Below are 26,068 nucleotides of genomic sequence, written 5' to 3'. Positions count from 1 at the left end.
GAGTCCAGGAAGTCAATAGGATCAGCCTTGAAGAGCAAATATTATAGCCTAGCCACCAAACTCTGTCTCTGGTGTTTTCTGGAGGCATTTTTCTTGGGATCAAAGCAGGTAGACTAGAAGAAATGTGAGTGAGTAGAAGCAGGGGTTTCTACATTTACTGTGACTTAATAGAGCTTTTCTCCCCCTAGGTCCCTGGGTCTAGCACCTCTCAATTTGAAACACCACTCAATAAAACAGTGCGTCAGGTTTTCCCCCCTAAAATTGACTAGCACCTTCAAAAGCCTATTGTTCTACTAATGCTTCCTGCTTTTTATTTATATGTATTTCTTTTAAAATCCAAATTGTCATTTGTTCCAGAAAGAAAAAGTCCTGTGAGTCATCAGAGCAAAACTGAAATAGGTTTCACTCAATGCTCTCCATTTTTCTACTTACCCTTAAATTGATGTAGAGAGATACTGTGTAACTGGCTCAAAATAAATACACTTTGTAGTACAACGAAATCCCCTGCAATACTAAGAATTGATTTTCCCTTTATCCTAGGTTGTTTGCCTGACTCCCTCCTCTCTTGGGATAAGTTATTTCTCAAGAGGTCAGGAGTTCCTTCTGCAATTGACTCCTGGTGTTTGCCCTACCAGTTTCCAAGATGTGCTCACACTTGTCTAAAGCCCAGGCAATGACACACCTCAAGCTTAAACTAAGACCTCATCTCACTACACAGATTACTGACAACACAGATTGGCTCCATGCAATGTTTTACACAAGAATGGCCATAAATCAAGGCCTGGAAGTTTACACAATTCTCTACGATTAACCTCTATTTGAAGGTGACAATTATCAAAACAAAAAAAGCAAAAGTAATGATGCAAAGATATAGAATAAGCATATTCTATGCGGGTTCTTCTACAAAGCTAGAGATAACATTAGAATGGAGAGAGAACCTTTGGAAAGGGATTAGGACCGCTAAATTGTCTTTTCCATACTTAGGCAGCACAAACCTTCCCTTACTAATCTTTCACACCATTCAGGCACAATGCTTCACAAAGAAGTTTCAGCCTCATTTTTCAGACGTGTTTTGGGGGCTCACATCCAGCTAGTGTATTTTTCCTCATGGAGAGGGCCAGAAAAAGATAAACGTTTTGATAAATACAGAGGCTTCTTAAAGGAGTCAGGGCTGATCAGTCAGTAGAGAAAGGAGCTTTAGGCTGGAGAACAGCATCCCAACCCCTTTATGAAGATGCTTACTATTACGGAATTAAACAAGGAAGCAACTTGTTTTGAATCCAGTTTTGTCACTGACTCACTGTATGAATTTAGGCCCAAACCCTTCCTATTTCTGTCTTCAGTTTTCCCACCTTTTCAATTAGTTGGATTAAGTAGACCTTGATCACTAGCAGCACGGGGCTCACTGGAGCAAAAAGAATTAGGTTCTGTCCACTCTTAACTAGAACTTACTAGCTGTTACCATTTACTAGCTGTTGCAGCTTTTGGAAAATTGGTTCACCTCTTCCGGGCCTTAGTTTCCTCATCTATAAAATTGGGAAAATCAGTCCCCAGCTTACCTTATAGTATTACAATAATTTGGCAAAATAACAGAACGACAGTTTTGTCATAAAATGCCGTACACCTGTGAGGTAACTGAAAGTCGAGGAGAACGAGAGATATATACCATGTAGAAAGAAGAAAGGAGTGGAGGCAAAGGTAAAAGAAATTTGGGGTGGAAAAAGAAAAAAACGAAGGAGGAAGAACGAGGCAATTTCGAAGAAGATAAAGGCTGTAAGAGGAAGCGCAATCGCTCTGGAAAACTGGGGGAGGGGCCGCAGGGAAGCTGGGTCACGTTGCCGGCGGAGCCATTTCAGCATTGCAACGGCGGTTGGGCGCGGACCTATTTGGCTGTGACGCCCATTCCAGGCTTTTATCGCCCTATCCCCTAGAGCTCATCTGAGCCCTAAAATGGCGGCGTTCGTACTGAGGGAAAGTACAGCTGGCGTACCAGGTGTGGAAAGCAGCCAATGAACAAATCTGAGGGAAGTACAGAAGCTCGCCAACTTTTGTTTTGTGGTGAGTGCTGAGGTTCACATCAGCTAGAAAAGTGTCCGTTAGTAAGGCTCCCCACTTCGGGATCGCGTGGCCGGCCTGAGTTCGGGGAGGAGCCGGCCTGTTCTTCCTTTTTCTCTCTCGCCTCTCTATAAAATATCGAAGAGTAATTTCTCTTTTTTTAGTCACCTTACCACCACTGATGAAGCTAGACGGTTGCGGATATTAGCTCGTAGGAGGAATTCTGAGCCGTTTTCCTCTCATTTTTTCTCGTTTAAATGGGTTTTTATTGACACCATGCGGGCCCAAAATGAAAGATCTTGTGTCCCCAGGGCGCTTTCAGGAACAGCCTAACCTGTTGGACCTACTTTCTCTTACTTTCTTCGTGCTGTATTTCGCGTGCAAACGTTATAGTTTTGATAAACTAATCAGTCTGTAGCATACTCATAGGCTAGATTAAAAAAAGGTTTTTTAATGCCCTTTATGTTTCAGATGAAGACCTCTGGGCATTGTAATATTAACATTTGTTCTGGAAGCACATTGTTCTGTTCAGAGGTAGGTATGTGCGTCTGTGTACAGGTAATCTTTGGGGGAATTGTTACGTTATTTTTTGGATTATTACCTTGATTTCTCACTGAGTAGGAAAAGAACTAGATTTTCCGTGTTCAAATCTCTTGGTGAAAATAAAAGTTATATTAAGCATAACATGTTTGGGGAAGACAGTAAAAAATTTGCAACTTTTTTATGACGAGTAACTGGAAATCTGTATATCCATCTAAAGAATGTTTGAATAAATTGTGGGACATTGGTGTTATGAAATACTTTGCAGCTGTAGAAACAGATTTACCTCGTTACACACTTTTGATCTAGAGAATGTTAGATTGTTATGTGAGAAAAGTAAGTTGCAGATACCTAGTATGATCCTGTGTCTTTGGTGGGAGGGGTGATGAGGGAATGTAAGATTAACTTTTTTTTTCTGTCTTTTTTGAGGGGATTTCCACATCTGTTATGAAATAAGTACTTAAGATATACAAACATACAAAGAATAACACAATGAGAGATGCAAAAAAAAAAAAAAATACAGTGAACCTCTGTTTTATCATCCAGACGTAAAAATAATACATAACTATGATAGTTGAAGTTCTCTGCGTACCCATTCCTGGATTCATCTCTTTTCTTCCTTCATACCCAGAGGTAACCATTATTTTAAACAGTGATTATATTTCCCATCATTTCTTAAACTTTTGTGACGTGTGAACTACTTCTAAGATGGGTTATTTTTTTAAAATAAATTTTGAAGAGAAATTTTTAAAAGAAAAGTCAATAAAAAAGATGAATTTTTAAGTGCCTGTTACCTGGATTACAGAAACAGGGGCCATTTGAAGATTCTTCTAAGTTGAAGGCAGAATCTAATTAAAAGAAAAAAACAGGAAATAAGTGTTGGTAAGGAAGTAGAGAAATCGGAACCTTGTACATTGCTCTTGGGATATAAAATGGTGCAGCTGCTGTGGGAAATAGTTTGGCAATATCGCTGTAGGTTAAACGTAGAATTACCATGCTTCCTTGGCAATGCTTGTTACTTCCTGTTTTTTTTTTTTTTTTTAAGAAAATTAACCATTTTAGTAGGTTTGAAGTGGTATGTCATGGATTTGATTTGCGTTTTCCTAAAGACTGATTTGGGGCATGTTTCCATGTACTTGTTAGCCATTTGTATATTTTCTTTGCAGAAATGTCTGTTCAGGTCATTTGTCCATTTTTTAATTTGGGTATTTTTGTTGAGTTTTAAGAATTCTTTATATATTCTGAACTGTTATATATATGGTTTGGAAGTTTTTTCCCCATTCTGTAGGTATTTTTCACTCTTTATGATGTCCTTTGGTTTGGTGTACAATTTTTTTTTTAAATTTGAAGTCCAGTTTGTCAATTTTTTTCTTTTGTTGCATGTGCTCTTGGTGTCAAATCTAAGAATTTTTTTCAAATCCAAAGTCATGAAGATTTATCTCTGTGTATTCTAAATGTTTTATGGTTTTAGCTCTTGTATTTATGTCATTGATCCATTTTTGAGTTAATTTTTGTATTTGGTGTGAGGTCCAACTGCATTCTTTTACATGCACATAGCCAGTTGTCCCAGTACCATATGTTCAAGAGACTGTTCATTCCCTGTTGAATGGTCTTGGCATCCTTGTTGAAATCAGCCACAGATATATAGGTTTATTTCACGTCTTTCAAATTTATTCTGTTTGTCTTAGTATCTGTCCTTATGCTAGTACCACACTACTTTGATTACTGTAGATTGTAGTAAGTTTTAAAATTGCAAAATGTCTCTCCAATTTTGTTCTTCTTTTTCAAGGTTGTTTTGGCTTTCTAAGCCCCTTGCAATTGATAGGAATTTTAGGATCAGCTTGTCCATTTATTTAAGTCATACGAAGAAAAAATAAGAGGAGTTACAAACCAAAAACACAATAGTACTGGCTTTTATATTTATCTATGTAGTTATCTCTACCCATGTTCTTTATTTTTTCATACACTTTTGAGTTACTTTCTATTTTCCTTTAATTTTAGCCTGAAGAAGTCCCTTTGGCAGTTCTTGTAGGGTAGGTCTATTAGCAACAAATTCCCTCATATTTTCCTTATCTGCAAATGCCTTAATTTCTCCTTTCAGTTCTTTTGACAGATATATTTAAATATAATTCACACACCATACAGTTACCTGTTTAACTGGGTTAAACCCTAAACTGGTTAGGGTTCAGTGGTTTTTAATCTATGCACAGCCATCACTACAGTCATTTTAGAATATTTTCATCACCCCAAGAAGTCCGTGCATTTTATTAGCCATAACCCCATATCTCCTTGAACCCTATCCGCCCAGCCCTAGGCAACCACTAATCTACTTTTTTTCTCTAAAGATTTTCCAGTTTTGAACATTCTGTATGAATGGAATCATATAATACGTGGTCTGTTGTGATTGGCTTCTTTTACTTAGCATGCTTCAGCGTTCATCCATGTTGTAGCATGTATCAGTACTTCATTCTCTTTGTGGCTGAATAATGTTCCGTATTATGAATATACCACATTTTGTTTATGCATTCATTCACTGATGGACATTTAGGTTGTTTCCACCTTTAGGCTATTAAGAGTAATTCTGCTAAAACATTCATGTACAAATTTCTTTGTAGACATATGTTTTCATTTCTCTGGGTGTATACTTAAGAGTGTTTTTGCTGGGTCTTATGTAGCTATGTTTAATTGTTGCTGAAACAGCCCAACTCTTTTCCAAAGTGGCTGCAACCATTTTACGTTCACAGCAACAGTGTATTAGGGCTCTAACTTGTCTAAATTCTCACCAACACTTGTCATTATCTGACTTCATCCATTCTAGTCATCCTAATGGATGTGAAGTCGTATCTCATTGTAGTCGTCTTTCCCACAAGGTTAGTCCTCAGATGGTGGTCCTCAGGGAGGGGCAATTTGAATATGCCCACAATCACCCTGGGATGGCTGGTTTTGTTAGGGCTGTCTTTCCCTCATCACACCCAGCAGCCAGGATCCCCTTGCTGGGAACTTATTGTTTAATTGTTTTCCATAATGCCCTGGGGCATAAACTACTCAAAGTTAATCCAATCAAAATGTGGGTCCTTTGAAGAAATAGTTTTTGAGATTAGTGTTTGATATTTGTTCTGACCCTAGGTGGGCTCTTCCCAGTTGTTTTAGTCCTTTCTCTCCTGCAAACTAGCTTACCTACAGTTTAGCCTCTGTATCTTGAATCAGCTAATTGGCTTTTGCTACAACCTTGTTTTTTTAGGACTCCTTTAGGCTTGACCTTCTCCATGCTCTTGCAAATGAAGTCAGTCCCTGTGGGAAGAAATTAAGAGCCATCTGTTTTAATGTCTGCTGCTTCCCTCAAACAAAAGCTCTGAGCTGGGTCTCTGGAGGTGGGGTAGGAACAATGGCAAGTTTCTCTCTGAGTGACAGTATTTTGTGGAGGGGAGGGTGTAGCCAGAGGTCATCTGGGTTTGCTTTTCCTCCTAACCCAGGGCTGGGATGATCAGGGTCCTGGTCTTTTCCATGCCCCACACCCAATAAAGTATACATTCCACCAGTGGGGGCTGGAAGGGCTGGAACACCTGCCTCTCAACCACACTTGCTCAGGACTCAACCCTTTTAACAGGCAACTCGGGGCTGGATGAGAAACTCTCTTTCTCCTGGGAAGAAAGCCCTCTGAATGGGACCTGGAGGGGAGGGGTGGAAAGGGAGCCCTGTGTTCTTGGTTGCAGGAATCTGGAGTGGAGGAGATTCCCCTTCCCTGAGCTGAGATGAGAGAGGGAGGGAGGCAGTGGTTTTGGTTCAGATACAGACTCATCTTTCTTAGTGAATTTTTGAAGTTGTTCTTGAATATATGTTTCTTCATTTGCTGTTTGTCCTTAGATCAGTTTCCGGAGGCTTTAAATGGCTTTTTAAAAAAACAGTTTTCATCAGTTTCAGTGGGGAGCAGCAGGTCACGCAAGCTCCTCATACTGTCATGCCATAAGTTGCTCTCTTTCCTTTATTTTTGAAAGACATTTTTTATCAGATATAGATTTGTTGGTTGACAGCTTTTTTCTTTTCAGCACTTTAAATATGTCATTGCACTGCCTTCTGGCCTCCATGATGTCTGATGATGGGTTGCTTCTCTTTTCTTGCTTGTAGGATTCTTTTTGGGGATTTCAGGTTTGATTATACTACATCTCACTGTGGATGTCTTTGAGTTTATTCTCTTTGGGGTTCATTGAATTGTTTTAAGTTTCATAGATTGGCCGCTGTTCACATATTCTTTATGACTCTTTTTTGTTCTGGACCTCTCATTTTGCATATGTTGGTACACTTGATGTTGTCTCTTAGGCTCTTTTCATCTTTCTTCAGTTTTTTCTTTTTCCATTCCTCAGACTAGATAATCGTAATTTACCTATCTTCCTGGTCATTTATTCCTTCTTCAGCCTATTGAAATTTTATGTTGAACCCCTCTAAAATTCAGGGAATTTTTCATTTCAGTTATTGTGCTTTTCAGTTTCAGAATTTGTATTTGGCCCCTTTTTGTAATTTCTGTCTCTTTATTGTTATTTTCTGTTTTTTGATATGCTGTTCTCCTGGTTTCCTTTAGTTTTTATCCCTGGTTTCTGTTAGCTCTTTGGCATATTTATGATAGTTGATTTTTTTTAGAAAGTCTAATGTCTGGGCTTCGTTGGGGACACTTTCTGTTAACTTTTTTCTTTCTGTGAATGGGCCATACTTACTTGTTTGTTTACATGCCTAATAAAGTTTTAATGAAAATCTGTCTTGATAAGTAGGCACCTTGAATTTTATAGTATGGTGGCTCTGGAAATCAGAATATTTCCCCCCTCCCCAGGGTTTGTGTTGTTGCTTCTTGTGGGGTGCAGTCATCCACTTGTTTAATGACAGGCCACTTGTTTAAAGTCTAAACTATTTTTGCAGACTATATTCCTTGTCATATGTGGTCACTAAAGTCTCCATTCCATTATCTTTGTTGTTAGGCAGTGTCCTGATAAGATTTCTTTAAATGACAAAATTTACAGCCCCTTTCTTCTTTAAGCACTGTCCTGATTGTAGTAAGTTTCTGATTAGGTTTAGAGTTCTGAAAAAGTTGATTCTTACATTTTTTTGCCACCTTAATAATTTCAGTGGAGAATTGGATCCTAGGAGGTCCCTATTCCACCATTTTTAGTGTCCTCTCAGCTCATACATTTTGATACTGTGATTTTTATTATAATTCAGTTCACAGTACTTTCTATTAATTTTGCTTGTGAAAAAAAATTTGTGATTTTTTTCTTTGACTCATGGGTAATTTAGAAATGTATCGTTTAATTTCCAAATATTTGTGGAATTCCAAATTTTTCTTTTGGTTTTGGTTTTTTAAAATTTTATTGTGTTGGAGAACATTATCTGTATGATTTGAGTCCTAAAGTTATTCAGAGTATGGTTTGTGGGTCAAATCTGGCCTGTTGTCTGATTTTGTATGACTAGCCAACTATCAGTAGTTTTACATTTTTAAGGGGTTTAAAAATTCACAAGCAGAATTGTATTTCTTAACGCATGAAAATCACGTGAAGTTCAAATTTCAGTGTTCATGAATAGTTTTACTGGTATTCAGTTATACTTAACCTGCATGCCCATTGTCTATGGATTCTTTCATTCTACAACAGCAGAATTGAGTAATTAAGACAGTAACCATGTGGCCTGCAAAGACTAAAATATTTACTAACCAACTCTTCATCAGGTTTTGCTTACCCTTAAACATCCCTGTACCTGTAACTTTACATTATGCTACCACCACCCCCTCATCAGCAATAATTGAGAAAAGATTTTATGCTATAGCATTCCTCTTAAGCATGGAATAAAAATATTCTTTTTACATCTTACCATTTTACCAAGTTGAAAGGCAGAAAACGCACTGAACAAAAATATTGGTGACTGATGTATGAGGAAAACTACAACTATCTTATGCAAATAATTTTTTTGTATTAGACCTTTCTGCACATCTCTTTCTTCCATTCTAATTTCTTTCCAAACTTAAATTTACCAAAAATAATAAATATTAAACCATTTTTTCAAAATAATTTATCTTTACTAATGTACACATACACATTCTGTGTAGTTATAATCAACTTGTCTTAAAAATACCATTTTGTATTTCGTTTTCCCTCTTTAATGATATTTCATACAGTGTTATTTTATATCCATCAAGATGGGCCACAGAGCTGTATTTTCAAATGTGTTTTTAGTATTGAATTTCTTTTTTTTCCTTTTTTACTGTTTGATCCCCTTCACCCATCCCTGCCTCCCATTGCCCACCTCCTCCCCAGTCCCCATACCTCTGGCAACCACCAGTGTCTGTATTTGTGAGCTTGGTTTTGTTATTGCTGTTTTAGCTTTCACATACAAGAGGGCTCAATACAGTACTTGTCTTTCTCTGAGTTATTTCATTTAGCATAATGCCCTTGAGGTCCATTCATGTTGTTGGAAATGGCAAAATTTCATTCTTTTTTTTTTTTAGTGGTTGAATAATATTGTATAATATACACCACCCTTTTTTAATCCATTCATCCTCCAGTGGACACTTAGGTTGTTTCTGTATCTTGGCTATTGTAAATAATGCTGCAGTGGAACATGGAAGTACATACATCTCTTGGAGATCCTGATTTATTATTTTTATTTATTTATTTATTTTTTAAAAAGATTTTATTTATTTATTTGAGAGAGAGAATGAGAGACAGAGAGCACAAGAGGGAAGAGGGTCAGAGGGAGAAGCAGACCCCCTGCTGAGCAGGGAGCCCAATGCGGGACTCGATCCCGGGACTCCAGGATCATGACCTGAGCCGAAGGCAGTCGCTTAACCAACTGAGCCACCCAGGCGCCCCGGAGATCCTGATTTAAATTCTCTTGTATATATACCCAGAAGGGGAATTGCTGGATCATACGGTAGTTCTATTTTTAATTTTTTGAGGAGCCTCCATATTGTTTTCAATAGTGGCTCCCCCAGTTTACATTCCCACCAGTAGTGCACAAGTGTTCCTTTTTCTCCACAGTCTCACAAACACTTGTTACTTCTTGTCTTTTCGATGATAATAATTCTAACAGGTGTGAGGGTGATATCTCATTGTGGTTTTTTATTTGCATTTTCCTGATGATTAGTATTGTTGAGCGTCTTTTCATGTACATGTTGGCTATCTGGACATTTTCTTTGGAAAAATGTCTATTCAGATATTCTGCCCAGTTTTAACATTGGATTGTGTAACTATCTTACGCCAGTAATTTTTGGCTCCCAATATGTTGGAAAAGAGTGGGAAGGTAACAGAAGTTTTACTTTGAAAAGTGAAAAAAGCAGATTAAAAAAATAATGTCAGGCCTGCATAGATGTGGAGAATATGAGGAGAGGAATCTTATCAATTGAAGCTGACTTCAAAATGACATAGATGATAGAATTAATGGTTTAAGGATTTTAAACTTACTATGAATATAGAGGAAAGACTGAAAATGTTAAGTTGAAGTATGAAAGATATAAAAAATTTCAACTTCTGAGAATGAAAAGTATAATTGATTTTAAAATGTTGAGGGAGTTTCCCATCTTTTGTTATTAATTTCTAGTTTAATTATATTATGGTTTGAGGTAATACTTTCTATACTGTCAGTTTTTTTTAAATGTATGTTAGACTTTGCTTTACATGAGTGTTCCTTATGTACTTAAAAAGAATGAATCCTGCTGTTAGACTGAGTGTTTATACCATTGATTTCTATTTCTTTTGTCAGTTTTTGTTGCATGTAGTATGAAGCTCTGTTAGGTGCATATACATTTAGCAGTGCTGTGGCTTCTTGTTGAATTGGTCCTTCTTTGCTCTATAATACGTTTTTGCATTTAATGTATAATATAGCCAGTCCTGTTCTTTGGTCTTTGCATGGTGTGTATTTTCTCATTCCTTTACTTTAGTCTGCCTATATCAATATATTTGAAGTCTGTTTCTTGTAGACAGGATATTGTGTCATGGTTTAGGTTTTTTCTTTTTTTTTTTTTGGTCATTCTGACAATTTTTGTGTTTGAGTTTTACTGGTTAGGCAATTCATATTTAATGTAAATTTGGTATGTTTGGATTTAGGTTTACTACTTTATTCTTTGTTTTCTCTTTGTTCCTTTTTTGTTCCTCTTTCCCCCCCTTTCTGCCGTCTTTTGGGTTATTTGAATACTTTTTAGTTTTCCATTTATTTTATTATTTTTGACTGTATCTTTTTATGTAGGCTTTTTAAGTATTTGCTTTAGGGGTTACACAGTATGTACTTAAGTTTTCACTGTCTGTTTTACCCTCTAATTTTGGAATGTAGAAACATTAACATCTTTTAGGTCCTTTAACTGTCTCTCTTTTATGCTATAATGTCATGTATTGCATTGGCATACATTGAAAACTATCAGAAGATGTTCATATCTTTTGTTTTCAACCTTGAAACAAATTTAAAGAATTAAGAGACATAATCTGTTGCATCATTCAGATAAATATTTCCATTGCTCTTTATTGATGATTCAGGTTTCCTTCTGGTATTTCCCTTCTACGTGAAGAACTTTTTTGTAGCAGTTCTTACAGGGAAGCTCTCAGGGGCTATATATTCTTAGTTTTCTATAATCTGAGAATGTTTTTATTTTACTTTCATTCCTGCTAGTAGTTTTTCTGGGTAGGTTATTTTAGGCTGACATTTCCTTTCTTTCAACCATTTAAACATGTGTGCCACTTTCTTCTGGCTTCTGTGGTTTCTGATGGGAAATCAGTTACTTGATTCATTATTTCTCTATGTGGTAGTATTTTATTTTTCTCTTACTGCTTATATAATAGTTTCTTTAGCTTCGCTTTTTGGCAGTTTTATTATGATACATCTGGCTGTGGATTTCTCTGTGTTTATCCTTTTTGAAGTTTTCTTAGTTTCTTGAATCTGTAAGTCTTTGTCTGTTGCAAAATTTAGGAGGTTTTCAGGCATTGATTTTCTCAAATATTTTCAGTCTCTCTTCTTTTTTTTTAAGATTTTATTTATTTGAGAGAGAGAGTGAGAGAGAGAGAGCACATGGGGGGGGAGGGTCAGAGGGAGAAGCAGACTCCCTGCTGAGCAGGGAGCCCGATGCGGACTCGATCCTGGGACTCCAGGATCATGACCTGAGCAGAAGGCAGTTGCTTAACCAACTGAGCCACCCAGGCGCCCCCAGTCTCTCTCTTTTCTCTTATCCTTCTGTTATTGTCTCATCATCTGTTATTGTCTCATCGTTCCCTGAGCCTTTGTACATTTATGTTCAATATTTTCTGTTAGTATTGGATAGTTTCTATTTATGTCTTTAAATTCCTTTGCCATCTCCATTGTGCTGTTCAATCTGTTCATTTATTTTTTAACTTTAGTTAACTGTATTTTTAACTTTAAAATTTTCACTTTTTTGATTGCCTGTTGACAAGATTTTCACTTTCAATATTTGTTGCAAGAAAGTTTGTGATTGCTTATCTCAACATTTTTTCAGCATTTTTATTTATTTATTTATTTATTTATTTTTAAAGATTTTATTTATTTGACAGAGAGAGGGAACACAAGCAGGGGGAGCGGGAGAGGGAGAAGCAGGCTTCCCGCCGAGCAGGGAGCCCAGTGTGGGGCTCGATCCGAGCCGAAGGCAGCCGCTCAACCACCTGAGCCACCCAGGCGCCCCTCAGCATTTTTAGAAATAGTTGTTTTAAGGTCTTTATCAGATAGTTTTAAGAACTGTCATCTTGTTGGCTTTTTTTTTTTTTTTAAGTAGGCTCCATGCCCAGCGTGGAGCCCAGTGTGTGGGTTGAACTCATGACCCTGAGATCAAGAGTTGGACATTTAACTGACTAAGCCACCCAGTAGCCCCTTGTTGGCATTTTTCACGATTTAATTCATGTTATGCAGCATTAATGCTACAGAAGTAATGCTGTGCCATTCTCTGTGCACCATACGTATATGTAGTCAGTGCGTGTTAATACATGTGATGTTAACTTTCATCTCTTGGTTAAATTGTACCAAAGTTTTCTACTGTAAAGTTACTGCTTTTTCCTTTCAACTTTATCTGTATCTTGTGGGGATATACTTTAAGATTATGCAAATGTCATGTTTCTCATCATACTTTTACCCACTGATTTTATCCATCCATGCCTTTTACCTTCCACAGTGATTGTGTTCGTGTTTGTTTCAAGGTTATTTGGGATTTCCATTATTCCTTCTGTGTTTAATAGTTGAAAGTCTGTAAGGAATAGCTGTCCCTTCTCCCTATTTTATTTACTTAATCAAGTATTTATTAGTATAGACTCATTGATATTTATTTCATTCTTTTGGTTATAATCTTAATGCTATCATTTTGTTGTAATGGTTCTCAGGTTTAGCCACTGGGCTTTTCTTCAGGTTTGTCCTTTTGATATGCTCCCATGTTTTTTGGGCATTGTACTTCTTTCTCACACCACATTATGTATTAGACACATCTTGTTTTTTTCCCCACCCAACTCTGGAATCAACCATTTTTCTAAGGAATCCCGATTCCTGTTATTGGAGAATGGTTTTTAGAAAACAGTATTTGTGTATTGATTGTGTACTCAGTATTGTGTACACAAAAACACATATGTTTTTGTGGTATCATTATTTTGAGGTCCTCTCAGTCAACAGTTAGGAAATATATGTTTATAGTCCCATATGTAGACATCCTTCTTTCTAGAAGTGTTATTCTGTACATATGTGTATGTGTGGTTGTGTGTATGTAAAACCATGAATTCGTATTAATATATGTGATTCCAAATAAAAGCACAGGGTTCATTCTCTTCTAGTCTTCCCATTTTTCTTCACTGTAATTCCTTTTTATGAAAGTTAAAAACTTCATTCTCATTATCCTTGATATGTATACTTTGCTTAATTTTAGAAGTTTTTTGATTGTTTCTATATTTGAAACAGAGTTTTAAAATTACCAAAACATACCCCTCTGAAGAGCAAATTTCCTAACTAGAGTACAGTATTTGTGTACAGTATGTCTTTAGTCTTAATAGTATATAGTCAAAAATACTGTTTCTGAAGTTACTTAAGTCAGTTCTTAATCTGCCCAGTTAAATTTGTTCATGTTACCCATTTGTTTTACAATTCAGTTTGTTAGTTTTTGTATTCCATTTTGGGTTTCCCCCCACGTGTTGGTTATGTTGAAAATATGTATTTATTTTTTGGTTATGTGAAATATTACCATGGTTCCAAGTGTCAGACCTACACAAAAAGGTTTATAAAGAGAAGTGTCACTCCCTTCCTCATGTATTATACATAGGAAGAACATTCCTAACCACCCCCCGTATATAATCAGTCTTGGTAGTTTCTGCTTTATACTCCTTGAATTTCCTTTGCAGAAATGAACTGATGCATGCATATTTTTGCATATCCTATTTTTTTCTTACATGAAAGGTTGTATACTACAGCTATTCTTTTGGAATTTGATTTTTTTTTCCCCATTTACAGTATATCCTGGAAGAAGTCACTCTGTATCAGGTAATAGAGATCTTCCTCATTTTTTTTTTTTTTTGTTTTACTGCTGCATTTTACTTTGTTGTTGGATGCACTATTTTTTTTTTTAAAGATTTATTTATTTGAGAGAGAGAGAATGAGAGATAGAGAGCATGAGAGGGAAGAGGGTCAGAGGGAGAAGCAGACTCCCTGCCGAGCAGGGAGCCCGATGTGGGACTCGATCCCGGGACTCCAGGATCATGACCTGAGCCAAAGGCAGTGGCTTAACCGACTGAGCCACCCAGGCGCCCTGGATGCACTATATTTTAACTAATCTTATGTATATGGGCATTTAGATTCTTTTCAGTGTTTTCCAGTTGCAAACAAGACTAGAGAATAGCTTTGTTTATATGTATTTTTGTATTGTTGAAGATGTATCTCTGGTATAGACTTCTGTAAGAGTTGTTAATTGCTTTTAAAGGCTGTCTTGTTAAGTATTGCCAAATATCCCTCCAAATGATTGTACACTTTGCATTCATACCAGCAATGTGTGAGAGTACCTATGTTCTTACAGCCTCACCAATTGAATGTGGTTGTTTTTTTTTTAAGATTTTATTTATTTATTTGACACAGAGAGAGAGAGAGAGAGAGATCAAGCATAAGCAGGGGAAGCAGCAGGCAGAGGGAGAAGGAGAAGCAGCATCCCCGCTGAGCAAGGAGCCCCATCCCAGGACCCTGGGACCCGGGATCATGACCCGAGCCAAAGGCAGACGCTTAACCTACTGAGCCACCCAGGCACCCCTGAATGTAGTTTTAAACAAATGAAAGATTTTACCAGACATGCTGTGTTTTTTGCATTTAACAATAAACGACGGTCATAAGTGTATACACATGCATACAAAATGCATAGGTGCACACCTATGCATATATTTGCAATGGCTTCTTTCTTTTTTCCCCCTATATGTGTTTACCATATTTAAACAAGCCTCTCCTTTTTTATTTAAATATTTTTCTTATTTGAGGGAGAGAGAGAGAGAGCAGGAGCAGAGGGGAGGAGTAGAGGGAGTGGGACAAGCAGACTCCCTGTGAGCCCGGAGCCTGATGTGGCGCTTGATCCCAGCACCCTGGCACCCCCAAGCCTCTCCTAATGAAACTTTTTAGTTTTTTCACTATTACATAAAATGGTGTGAATAACTTCATAGTGGTTGTATTTTTGTGTTATTGTTGGAGTCATATTTAAAATCAGTTTCTTTTATCAGTGTTTTAGTTTTCAGAGTACAGATCTTTTATCTCTTTGGTTAGGTTTATTTGTAGGTACCTTATGGTTTTGGTGCAATTTTAAATGGGACTGATTCCTTGATTTCCCTTTTTGCTGCTTCATTGTTGATGTACAGAAATGGAACAGATTTCTGTTTGTTGATTTTATATTCTGCGACTTTACTGAATTCATCTATCAATTTTTTTGGTGGAGTCTTTTGGGTTTTCTGTATGAAGTATCATGTCATCTGCAAATAGAGACAGTTTGACTTCTTCCTTGCCTATTTGGATGCCTTTTCTTTTTGTTGTCTGATTGCTGTGGCTAGCACTTCCAATGCTGTGTTAAATAACAGTGGTGAGAGTGGACATCCATGTCTTTGTTCCTGACCATAGAGGAAAAGCTCTGTTTTTGGCCATGGAAGATGTGGGTTTTTTGTATATGGCCTTTATTATGTTGAGTTATGTTCCCTCTGTCCCTACTTTCTTGAGGGTTTTTATCATGAATGGATCTTAGTACTTTGTCAAATGCTTTTTCTGCATCTATTGAGAGGATCGTATGGTCTCATTCTTTTTCTTTTATTAATGTAGTGTGTCATGTTGATTTGCGAATATTGAACGACTGTTGTTGCAGCCCCAAAATAAATCCCACTTGATCATGGTGATTCATTCTTTTCATGTACTGTTGGATTTGATTTGCTGGTATTTTGTTGAGAATTTTTGCACCCATGTTCATCAGGAATATTGGCTTGTATTTCTCTTTTTTAGTACAGTCTTTGTCTGGTTTTGGAATCAAGATAATACTGGCCTCATAGGATGAGTTTGGAAGTTTTCCTTCCATTTCTGTTTTTTGGAACAGCTTCACAAGAATAGGAATTAATTCTTTAAACACCTGGTAGAATTCCCTTGTGAAGCCATCCTGCCCTGGACTTTTGTTTGTTGGGAGATTTTTGATTACTGATTCAGTTTCTGTACTGGTTATTGATCTGTTCAAGTTTTCTATTTCTTCCTGTTTCAGTTTTGGTCATTTATATGTTTCTAGGAATTTATCCATTTCTTCCAGGTTGTCCAATTTATTGACATAATTTTTCATAATCTCTTATAATTGGTTTTCTGTGGTGGCGGTTGTTCTTTCTCCTCTTTCACTTGTGATCTTATTTATTTGGGTCCTTTCTCTTTTTTTGGTAAGTCTGGCTAGGGGTTTATCAATTTTATTAATGTTTTCAAAGAAACAGCTCCTGGTTTCATTCATCTGTTCTTTTTGTTTGTTTCAGTATCATTTATTTCTGTTCTAATTTTTATTATTTCCCTTCTTCTGAGGACTGTAGGCTTTCTTTGTTGTTCTTTTTCTAGCTCCTTTAGGTGTAAGATTAGGTTGTGTATTTGAGATTTTTCTTGCTTCTTGAGGTAGGCCTGTATTGCTGTGTATTTCCCTCTTCTGATGGCTTTTGCTGCATCCGAAAGGCTTTGGACCGTTGTGTTTTCATTTTCATTTGTTTCCTTGTATTTTTTAATTTCTTCTTTAATTCCTGGTTGACCAATTTATGGTGTTTAACCTCCATGTATTTGTGGTCTTCCCCAATTTTTTCTTGTGCTTGACTTCAAGTTTCATAGTGTTGTGGTCAGAAAAGATGCATTGTATGATCTCAATCTTTTTGTACTTATTGAGGCCTGATTTGTGACCTAATATGTGATCTATTCTTCAGAATGTCTCATGTGTACTTGAAAAGAATGTGTGTTCTGCTTTGGGATAAAATGTTTTGAATTTATCTGTTAAGTCCATTTGGTCCAGTTTGTCATTCAAAGCCATTGTTTCCTTGTTGATTTTCTGTTTAGATGATCTGTCCGTTGATGTAAGTTGGGTATTAAAGTCCCCTACTCTTTGCTGTCTTTTTATCCATGAGTTCCTTTATGTTGGTTATTAATTGTTGTATATATTTGGCTACTCCCAAGTTGGGGGCAGATACATTTATGATTATTAGATCTTTTTGTATGAATTGTCCCCTTTATTATGATACCGTGTCCTTCTTCATCTCTTGTTATAGTTTTTGGTTTAAAGTCTAGTTTTTCTGGTGTAAGTATTGCTAGTCTGGGTTGCTTTTGACATCCTTTGCATGGTAAGTATTTCTCCATTCCCTCATTTTTCAATCTGCAGGTGTGTTTAGGTCTAAAATGAGTCTCTTGTAGGCAGCATACAGATGGGTCTTGTTTCTTTTATCCATTCTGATACCCTGTGTCTTTTGAATGGAGCATTTAGTCCATTTACATTCAAAGTGATTATTGATAGATGAGAATTTAGTGCCATTTTATTACTTGTTTTGTCATTGTTTCTGGAGATTTTCTCTGTCCCTTTCTAGTCTTTGTCACTTTTGGTCTTTCTTTCCCACCCAGAGAGTCACCTTGAATATTTCCTGCAAGACTGGTTTAATGGTCATGAATTCTTTTAGTTTTTGTCTGGGAAATTTTCTCTTTCTATTCTGAATGATAGCCTTGCTAGATGGAGTATTCCTGGCTGCAGATATTTCCCATTCAGCACTTTGAATATATCATGCAGCACTCTCTCTCTTCTCTCCCTTTTGCAGCACTCTGCTGCTCTATCCCTCAGGTCAGTCATCTGCAGAGGTCCGCCTTGCCTGCAGTGGGCAGTGTTTGGATCTTGGCCAGAATGTGACGAGTATTAACTAGGTGTGCTTTGGTCCGCTTGTTACATGAGACCTGATGCTACTTCCATTAGAACTGAAGCCTTGCAGAACTCTGTGGTCGAGGGGCACCTGGGTGGCTCAGTCACTTGAGTGGTGGCCTTCGGCTCAGGTCTTGATCTCAGGGTCCTGGGATCAAGCTCCACGTCAGGCTCCCTGCTCATTAGGGAGCCTACTTCTTCCCTCTTCCTCTGCCCCTCCCCCCCTCCTTGTGCTCACTCTCGCGCTCTCTCTCTCATCTTAAAAAAAAAAAAAAACTCTATGGTAGACGTGGTGCATGCAGGGCTTTCTGCTGGTCTTCTGGGGAAGGGGCTGCTGTGCTTTCCCTTATGCACACTTGCTGGAGTCAAGCATTAGCAGCAGAAGTGCACGGGGGCTGGGGAGGAGAGACTTGGTGAAAGCAGGTAAGCAGGTTAGGCAGCCAGGCAGCCAGTGTTGGCGCTGTGCTGTTTATTGAAGTTGGTTTGTGCTGAGAGGCGGTGGAGGGAAATGGCGCCACCCAGTCCTTTTTCCCTTGGAGAGGGAGTCTGTGCTTGCTGCTCTCAGGGAAGCACTCCCAGCAAAGTGAATAATTTCCCCTCGTGTGTCCCATGTTTTATTCAGATCACTGTTTTCATACTGTCTCCAGGTTGCTTGCCTTCCTGGAGCAGTTCATTGCACTTTGGGTTGTATCCCAGCCAAGGCTGCTGACTTTCAGAACTCCAAACTTTAGGGACTAGGTGTGCTGGGGACCTGCGATGGTCTTCTGGGGTAGGGTCTCACTCCACTGGAACTAATGCAGGTTTGATCAAGAAGGGCAGTCACGCAAGAGTGCAGAGGTAAAGCAGGCTAAACAGCCAGTGTCTGATTTATCCACCCTCAGCCCATGTCTCTGTGCCTATGCTGAGGGACGTGGGGGGGGGGAATGGTGGCCTTGGCTCTTTTGTCCCTTTTGTCCCCGGAGAGGCAAAGTCACCTCTCGCAGATAACGCTCCAGGAAGAGTGAACAGTCTGTCCCCATGTGCCATGGGCAGTCCTCAGATGGTGCCATCTGCCCCGGGTTGCTTGCCGGCCTTCTCTCCAGGAGTAGGGCAGTGTCCCCAGGTCTCTATCCCAGCCAAACCTGTGGACCTGTAAAACTCAAGGCTTTAAGCCCCGCTGGTTATAAAAACTCATGAAAATCAGCCTATCTGGTTTTCCCAGTCAGTGGCTTTGGAGAAGTGTTCTTGTGTATATCCCTGTGCGTACCACTCTCTCTTGCCTTTCTCCGAGACCAGGGCTCCCTCCCCGCCACAGCACCCACAGTCCCTTTCTCCTCCAAAGCACCTCTCGGCACTTCCCAACTTCCTCGATGTGGTCTCTTCTATCCCTCTAGTTGTACAGTTTGTTCTGACAGTTCTCAGGTTGATTTCTTGGGTATTTAGAATGATTTGGTAGTTATCTAGCTGTGTTTGAGGGATGAGGCAAGCCTAGTGTCCTCCTACTGTGCCGCCATCTTAGCTCTTTTTATTTTTTCCTAGTTTTCATATTTAAAAAATATTGCCAATTTGGTGAAGAATGGCATCCCAGTGTTTATTAAATTTGTATTTTTAAAAACTTGGAGTGAGTTTAAAGTTTTTCTCATTTTTAAGTATCATTTTTTTTTAAAGATTTTATTTATTTATTTGACAGAGACACAGCGAAGAGAGGGAACACAAGCAGGGGGAGTGGGAGAGGGAGGAGCAGGCTTCCCGCCGAGCAGGGAGTCCGCTGCGGGGCTGGATCCCAGGACCCTGGGATCATGACCTGAGCCGAAGGCAGACCCTTAACGACTGAGCCACCCAGGCGCCCCTTAAGTATCATTTTTATAGGCTTTTCTTTTGCAAGTAGTTAATTCCCTTTTTTCCTATATCTGTTAGAGTTTTGATAATTTTTCTGCAATTTTAAAGAATTCTTTATGTTTAATGGAATGTAGCCCTATGTGGAGATAAATTACAAATATTTTTCTTGAGTTTGTTAATTATCTTTCTTCCTTTTTTTTCAACTTAGATGATGTAGGAAAGACATTAGGGTTCGAAGCCGACGGCCAAGAAAGAATTCTTAAGATGTCTTTGGTGCAAAAAAGTGATTTTATTAAAGCATGGGGACAGGACCCGTGAGCAGAAAGAGCTGTAATGGGGTCATGAGGAGTGGCCCATTATATACTTTCAAGTTGGGAGGGGGTTAGGGATAGTGTTAAGTCTCTAAGGAATTTGGAAGCAAGGTTTCCGGGACCTTGAGGGGGCTAGCTATTGTTGGGAAAAGGTCATTTATTACCGTCTAATAAAACCTTAGTCATGAGACCCTTCAGATGTATCTCGGTGGGCCATACGCTTGGGGGATGATAGCCAACACGTAACTTGGGGGTCTAGAGATAAAGGAAGTTTCCAAAGGAATTTTTATACGTTAAAGTAGACTTACAGGATGGGGGTGGTGGTCAGACTAGGATTGCCTTTTGCCCTTAGCAAAGTATTAACATCGAGGCAGTTGAGTCCCTAGAGGAATGTCACTCTGCCTGTTTCAGGGACTTGTCAGTGGGCTGTAGGTAGTAAGGAAATTTAATAAATTTTTCTTCTGCCTTTGTTTCCCACATCAAGATATAATTTATAAATAAATTCAGATTGATAGTACCTTAGTTTATTTGTTCACTTGTTGAAGGACTTTTTGGCTGTCTCCAGGTTTTGGTGGTGAATAAAGCCCCTGAATATTTCACACCAGTTTTGGTATGGATATGTATTTTTAGTTTTATCTTGGGTAAATACTTAGGAGTAGGATAACTGGGTCATATTGTAAGACTATATCTTACCTTACAAGAGACTGCAAAATAGTTTTCCCAAAAAAGCTTTACTGTTTAACATTCCCACCTGAAATGTATGAATTTCCAGATGTTCGACACCTTCACCAGCACGTCATAATGTTTTTAAAAAGCCATTCTAATAAGTGTTTGGTAGTATTTTGTCATTTTAATGTGTATTTTCCCAGTAATTATGGTCTTGAATATCTCTTCATGTGCTATTTGACATTTATATCTTTCGTGAAATGTCTGCTCAAAATTTTTTTTTCATTTTTAATTGGGTTGCTTGTCTTAACATTGACATAGAATGTTTCTTCATATTTGCTAGGTGTAAGTCCTTTGTCAGATATATGTATTTTCAGTATTTTCTCCCGTTCCCTGGGGTGCTTTTTGGTTTTCTTAAGGATGTCATTAAAAGATCAGAAGATTTTTTGCTTTTTGTTTTTTTAACTTTTGTTTTTGTTTTTAAAGATTTCATCCATTTATTTGTCAGAGAGAAAGAGCACAAGCAGGGGGAGCAGGCTCCTTGCTGAGCAAGGAGCCAAACGTGGGACTTCCTCCCAAGATCCTGGCATCATGACCTGAGCTGAAGGCAGACGCTTAACCAACTGAGCCACCCACGTATCCCAAAGACCAGAAGTTTTTTGATGAAATCCATTTCATAAAGTTTTTTTCTTAGATGGTATGTACTTTATTGTTTTTTGTTTGTTTCAAGTTTTTATTTGAATTCTAGTTAGGTAACATATAGCGTAATACTGGTTTCAGGAGTAGAATTTAGTGATTCTTCACTTACATATAACACCCAGTGCTAATCACAAGTGCCCTCCTTAATACCCATCACCCATTTAGCCCATCCCCCACCCACCTCCCCTCCGGGAACTCTCAGTTTGTTCTTTGTAGTCAGGAGTCCCTTATGGTTTGCCTCCCTGTCTTTTTTTCTTCCTTCCCCTATGTTCATCTGTTTTGTTGCTTAAATTCCACATATGAGTGAAATCATATGGTATTTGTCTTTTCTGAGTGACTTATTTTGCTTACACTCTGGCTTCTTCACGTCATTGCAAATGGCAAGATTTCATTCTTTTTGATGGCTCAGTAATACTCCGTTGTGTATATTTGCCACATCTTCTTTATCCATCATTTGATGGACATTTGGGCTCTTTTCATAATTTAGCTCTTGTTGATAATGCTGCTCTATAAACATCAGGGTGCATGTAGCCCTTCGAATCAGTATTTTTGTATTCTTTGAGTAAATACCTAGTAGTGCAATTGCTGGATTGTAGGGTAGTTCTATTTTTAACTTTCTGAGGAACTTCCGTACTATTTTCTAGAGTGCACCAATTTGCATTCCCAACAACAGTGTAAGAGTGTGCCCCTCTCTCCACATCCTTGCAAACACCTGGTATGAGGTGGTATCTCATTGTAGTTTTTATTTCTATTTTCCTGATGGTGAGTCATGTTGAGTGTCTTTTCATGTGTCTGTTGTTCATCTGTATGTCTTCTTTGGAAAAATACCTATCCATGTCCTCTGTCCATTTCTTAACTGGATTATTTGTCTTTTGTGCTTGGGTTTTATAAATTCAAGATTTTGGATATTATGGCATTTATCAGATACGGCATTTGCAAGTATCTTCTCCCATTCTGTAGGTTGCCTTTTAGATACAGCATTTGCAAATATCTTCTCCCATTCCGTAGGTTGCCTTTTAGTTTTGTTGATTGTTTCCTTTGCTGTGTAGAAGCAAAGGAAAGCTTTTTATCTTAATGAGGACCCAGTAGTTAATTTTTGCTTTTTTCCCCCATTTCCAGAGATGTGTCTTGTAAGAAGTTGCTAAGACCAATGTCAAAGAGGTTTCTGCCTGTGTTCTCCTCTAGAATTGTAAATGGTTCCTCGTCTCATGTTTAGGTCTTTCATCCATTTTGAATTTATTTCCACGTATGGTGTTAGAAAGTGTTCCAGTTTCATTCTTCTGCATGTTGCTGTCCAGTTTCCCCACACCATTTGTTGGAAAGTGTGTTTTTCCCAATGGATATTCTTTCCTGCTTTGTTGAAGATTAGTTGACCATGTAGTTGTGGGTCCATGTTTTTAATCTACTGAATATTTTCCTATGCCAAAGTAAAAAAAATAGTCTATGTTTTCTTCTTACTTTATCATTTCACCTCTTACATTTAGGTCTTTTTTTTTTTTTTAAGATTTTATTTATTTGACAGAGAGAGACAGTACGAGAGAGGGAACACAAGCAGGGGGAGTGGGAGAGGGAGAAGCAGGCTTCCCGTGGAGCAGGGAGCCCGATGCGGGGCTGGATCCCAGGACTCTGGGATCATGACCTGAGCCGGAGGCAGATGCTTAATGACTGAGCCACCCAGGCGCCCCATTTACGTCTTTAAATCTATTAATTAATTTAATTAATTTTATTTATAGAATAGTTTTAGACTTATAGAAAAGTTGAGCAGCTTGTACAGAGAGTTCCCATACTACACCCTCCCCATCATACAGTTTGCCCATCTTGCATTAGTGTGGTTCATTTATTACAATAAATGAACTTATAGTCATATTATTGTTAAGGATAGTTTATATTAAGGTTCTCTCTTTGTGTCCTACAGTTCTAAGAATTTTGAAAAATGGCATGATGTCATGTATCTAACATTATAGTACTATAGAAAATGGTTTCCCCTGTGCATCATCTGTTCATCTCTTCCTTTCCCCTGCCTCCCTGAAGTCCCTGGCAACCAGTGATCCTTTTACTGTCTCTATAGTTTTTCCTTTTCCATGTTATGTAGTCTGAATTATACAGTATGTAGCCTTTTTAGACTGGCTTCTTTCACTTAGCAGTGTGCTTTTAAGATCCCTCTATGTCTTTTCATGGTTTGATAGCTCATTTCTTTCTTTCTTTTTTTTTTTTTTTAAGATTATTTATTTATTTATTTGACAGAGAGAGAGAGAGAGAGGGACAGAGAGAGAGGGACAGCGAGAGAGGGAACACAAGCAGGGGGAGTAGGAGAGGGAGAAGCAGGCTTCCTGCCAAGCAGGGAGCCCGATACGAAGGCAGATGCTTAATGACTGAGCCACCCAGGCGCCCCCAGCTCATTTCTTTTTAACAGAGAATAATAATTCAGTGTCTGGATGTTTACTTACCATTCACTTACTGAAGAACATCTTAGTTGCTTCTAATTTTTGACAATTGATACATTATTAAGTAAACCCATATCTTTATAAATCAAGCTGCTATAAACATCCTTGTGCAGGTTGTTGTGTAGACATAAATTTTCAGTTCTAGTACCAGGAAGCATGACTGCTGAATTGTATGGTAAGAGTATGTTTAGTTTTATAATAACTGCCAAACTATCTTCTACAGTGGCTGTGGTATTTTGCATTTTCACTAGCAATGAATGAGTTTCTGTTGCTCTTTGTCCTTGCTGGCATTTGGTATTATCAATTTTGTTTCTGCCTTTTAAAAATATTTTAGCTATTCTGATAGGTGTGTAGTGCTATTTCATTGTTTTAATTTGCAGTTCTCTTAAGACATATGTTGTACATGTTTTCATCCCCTTATTTTCTTTGGGTCACTGTTCAGATGTTTTGCTTATTTTTTTTACTAGGTTTCTTGTTTCCTTATTGTTGAGTTTTAAGAGTTCTTTCTATGGGGTTGCCTGGGTGGCTCAATCAGTTAAGCATCTGCCTTTGGCTCAGGTCATGATCCTGGGGTCCTGGGGTCGAGCCCCGCGTCAGGCACCCTGCTCAGCAAGGAGTCTGCTTCTCCGTCTGCCCCTCCCCCCTGCTCATGTTATCTCTTTCTCAATCGTGCTCTCTCTCTCTCTCAAATAAATAAATACAGTCTTTATAAAAAAGAGTTCTTTGTATATTTTGGGTACACATCCTTTATCTGATAGTGTTTTGCAAAATCTTCTCTTAGTCTCTGGCTTGTCTTTTCATTTTGTTTGTACTGTTTTGTACAAAGCAGTGCGACTTATTTTAGTTAAGTTTAACTTACCAGTTATTTCTTTCGTGGATCATGGTTTTGGTGTTGTATGTAAATTGTACTTAAAGGTAATACTTAAGACAAATATGGTATAATCGGGGGAGGGTCAAGGGTCATAAAGGAGGGGTGGTTTCTACACTTGATTTGAACTAGTAAAACGTTGATAGTAGTAGACTGTTGTAAGTAATGTGTGTGTAGCATGTAAAAGAAAGAAATAGAAAACTAAGAGAACAAAGGAAAAATAGAATGGCAGAGGTTAGCTCTAACATATTGACAGTTACATTAGATTTAAATGGTCTAAATGCAGTTAAGTCACTTAAAGACAAGAGACTGTCACTTAAAAGACAAGAGACAATCAGAGTAGAGTAATAGCCAGGACCCAGTTATATGTTAATAAGAAACTCAAATATGATTATATAAGCAGATTGGAGGTAGAGTTGTAGGCAGAGATATGCCATGCAAAACTCAATCAAAGGAAAGCAGTAGTGACTTTGTATTTTTAGATTTAATTTTAAGTAATCTCTACAGCCAACATGGGGCTTGAAGTTACAACCCCAAGATCAAGAGTCACATGCTCTAGCCGACTGATGCAGTCAGGTGCCCCAGTAGTGACTGTTTTATTATCAGATAAAGTAAAAAAAATACACACACACACACACACACACACACAAACATTTTGTAATGATAAAATTCACTTATAAGATATGGCAGTCCTGGGGCGCCTGGGTGGTTCACTTGGTTAAGTGTCTGACTCTTGATTTCGACTCAGGTCACCATCTCAAAGTCATGAGATCGAGCCCCACATCAGGCTTTTCCCTCAGTGCAGAGTTAGCTTAAGATCCTTTCACTCTGCCCCTCCCCCCTCCACTCTCCCACTTGCGCATTCTCTCTCATTCTCTCTCTCAAAAAAAAAAAAAGATACGGCAGTTCTAAAGTGTATGTACCAAACAACAGAATTGTAAGACTCAGCAGTCTTTTCACAATTGGCAGAACAATGAGACAAAACTATCAGTATGTGTATAGAAGAACTCAGCAGTGGGGCGCCTGGGTGGGTCAGTTCGTTAAGCATCTGCCTTTGGGTCAGGTCATGATCCCAAAGTCATAGGATCCTCAGCAGGGAGCCTGCTTCTCCTTCTCCCTCTGCCTGCCGCTCCCCTGTTTGTACTCTCTCTCTGTCAAATAAATAAATAAAATCTTAAAAAGTACTGTAAACCAACAAGATTTAATTGACATTTATAGAACATTTCATACAACTGAAGAATATACATTATTATTTTTTAATTAATAGGGTTTATTTTTTAGAGTTTTA

At 38.1% G+C, this 26,068-nt stretch overlaps 1 long non-coding RNA gene across 4 annotated transcripts in view; it reads left to right on the top strand.

Moving 5' to 3' along the window:
- The first annotated feature begins 1,883 nt into the window (after positions 1 to 1,883).
- LOC113930623 overlaps positions 1,884 to 26,068 on the top strand; it is an 81,627-nt gene continuing 57,442 nt past the window's right edge. For all 4 annotated transcript variants that reach the window (XR_003522556.2, XR_003522554.2, XR_003522557.2 and 1 more), the window contains exons 1-4: positions 1,884 to 2,058; positions 2,527 to 2,589; positions 3,025 to 3,228; positions 21,256 to 21,466. This is a non-coding gene — a long non-coding RNA (uncharacterized LOC113930623). The remainder of the gene's footprint in view (positions 2,059 to 2,526; positions 2,590 to 3,024; positions 3,229 to 21,255; positions 21,467 to 26,068) is intronic.

The sequence above is a fragment of the Zalophus californianus genome, chromosome X, assembly GCF_009762305.2.
Source record: "Zalophus californianus isolate mZalCal1 chromosome X, mZalCal1.pri.v2, whole genome shotgun sequence".
NCBI lineage: Eukaryota > Metazoa > Chordata > Mammalia > Carnivora > Otariidae > Zalophus > Zalophus californianus.
This window is presented reverse-complemented; position numbering and strand designations above follow the sequence as displayed.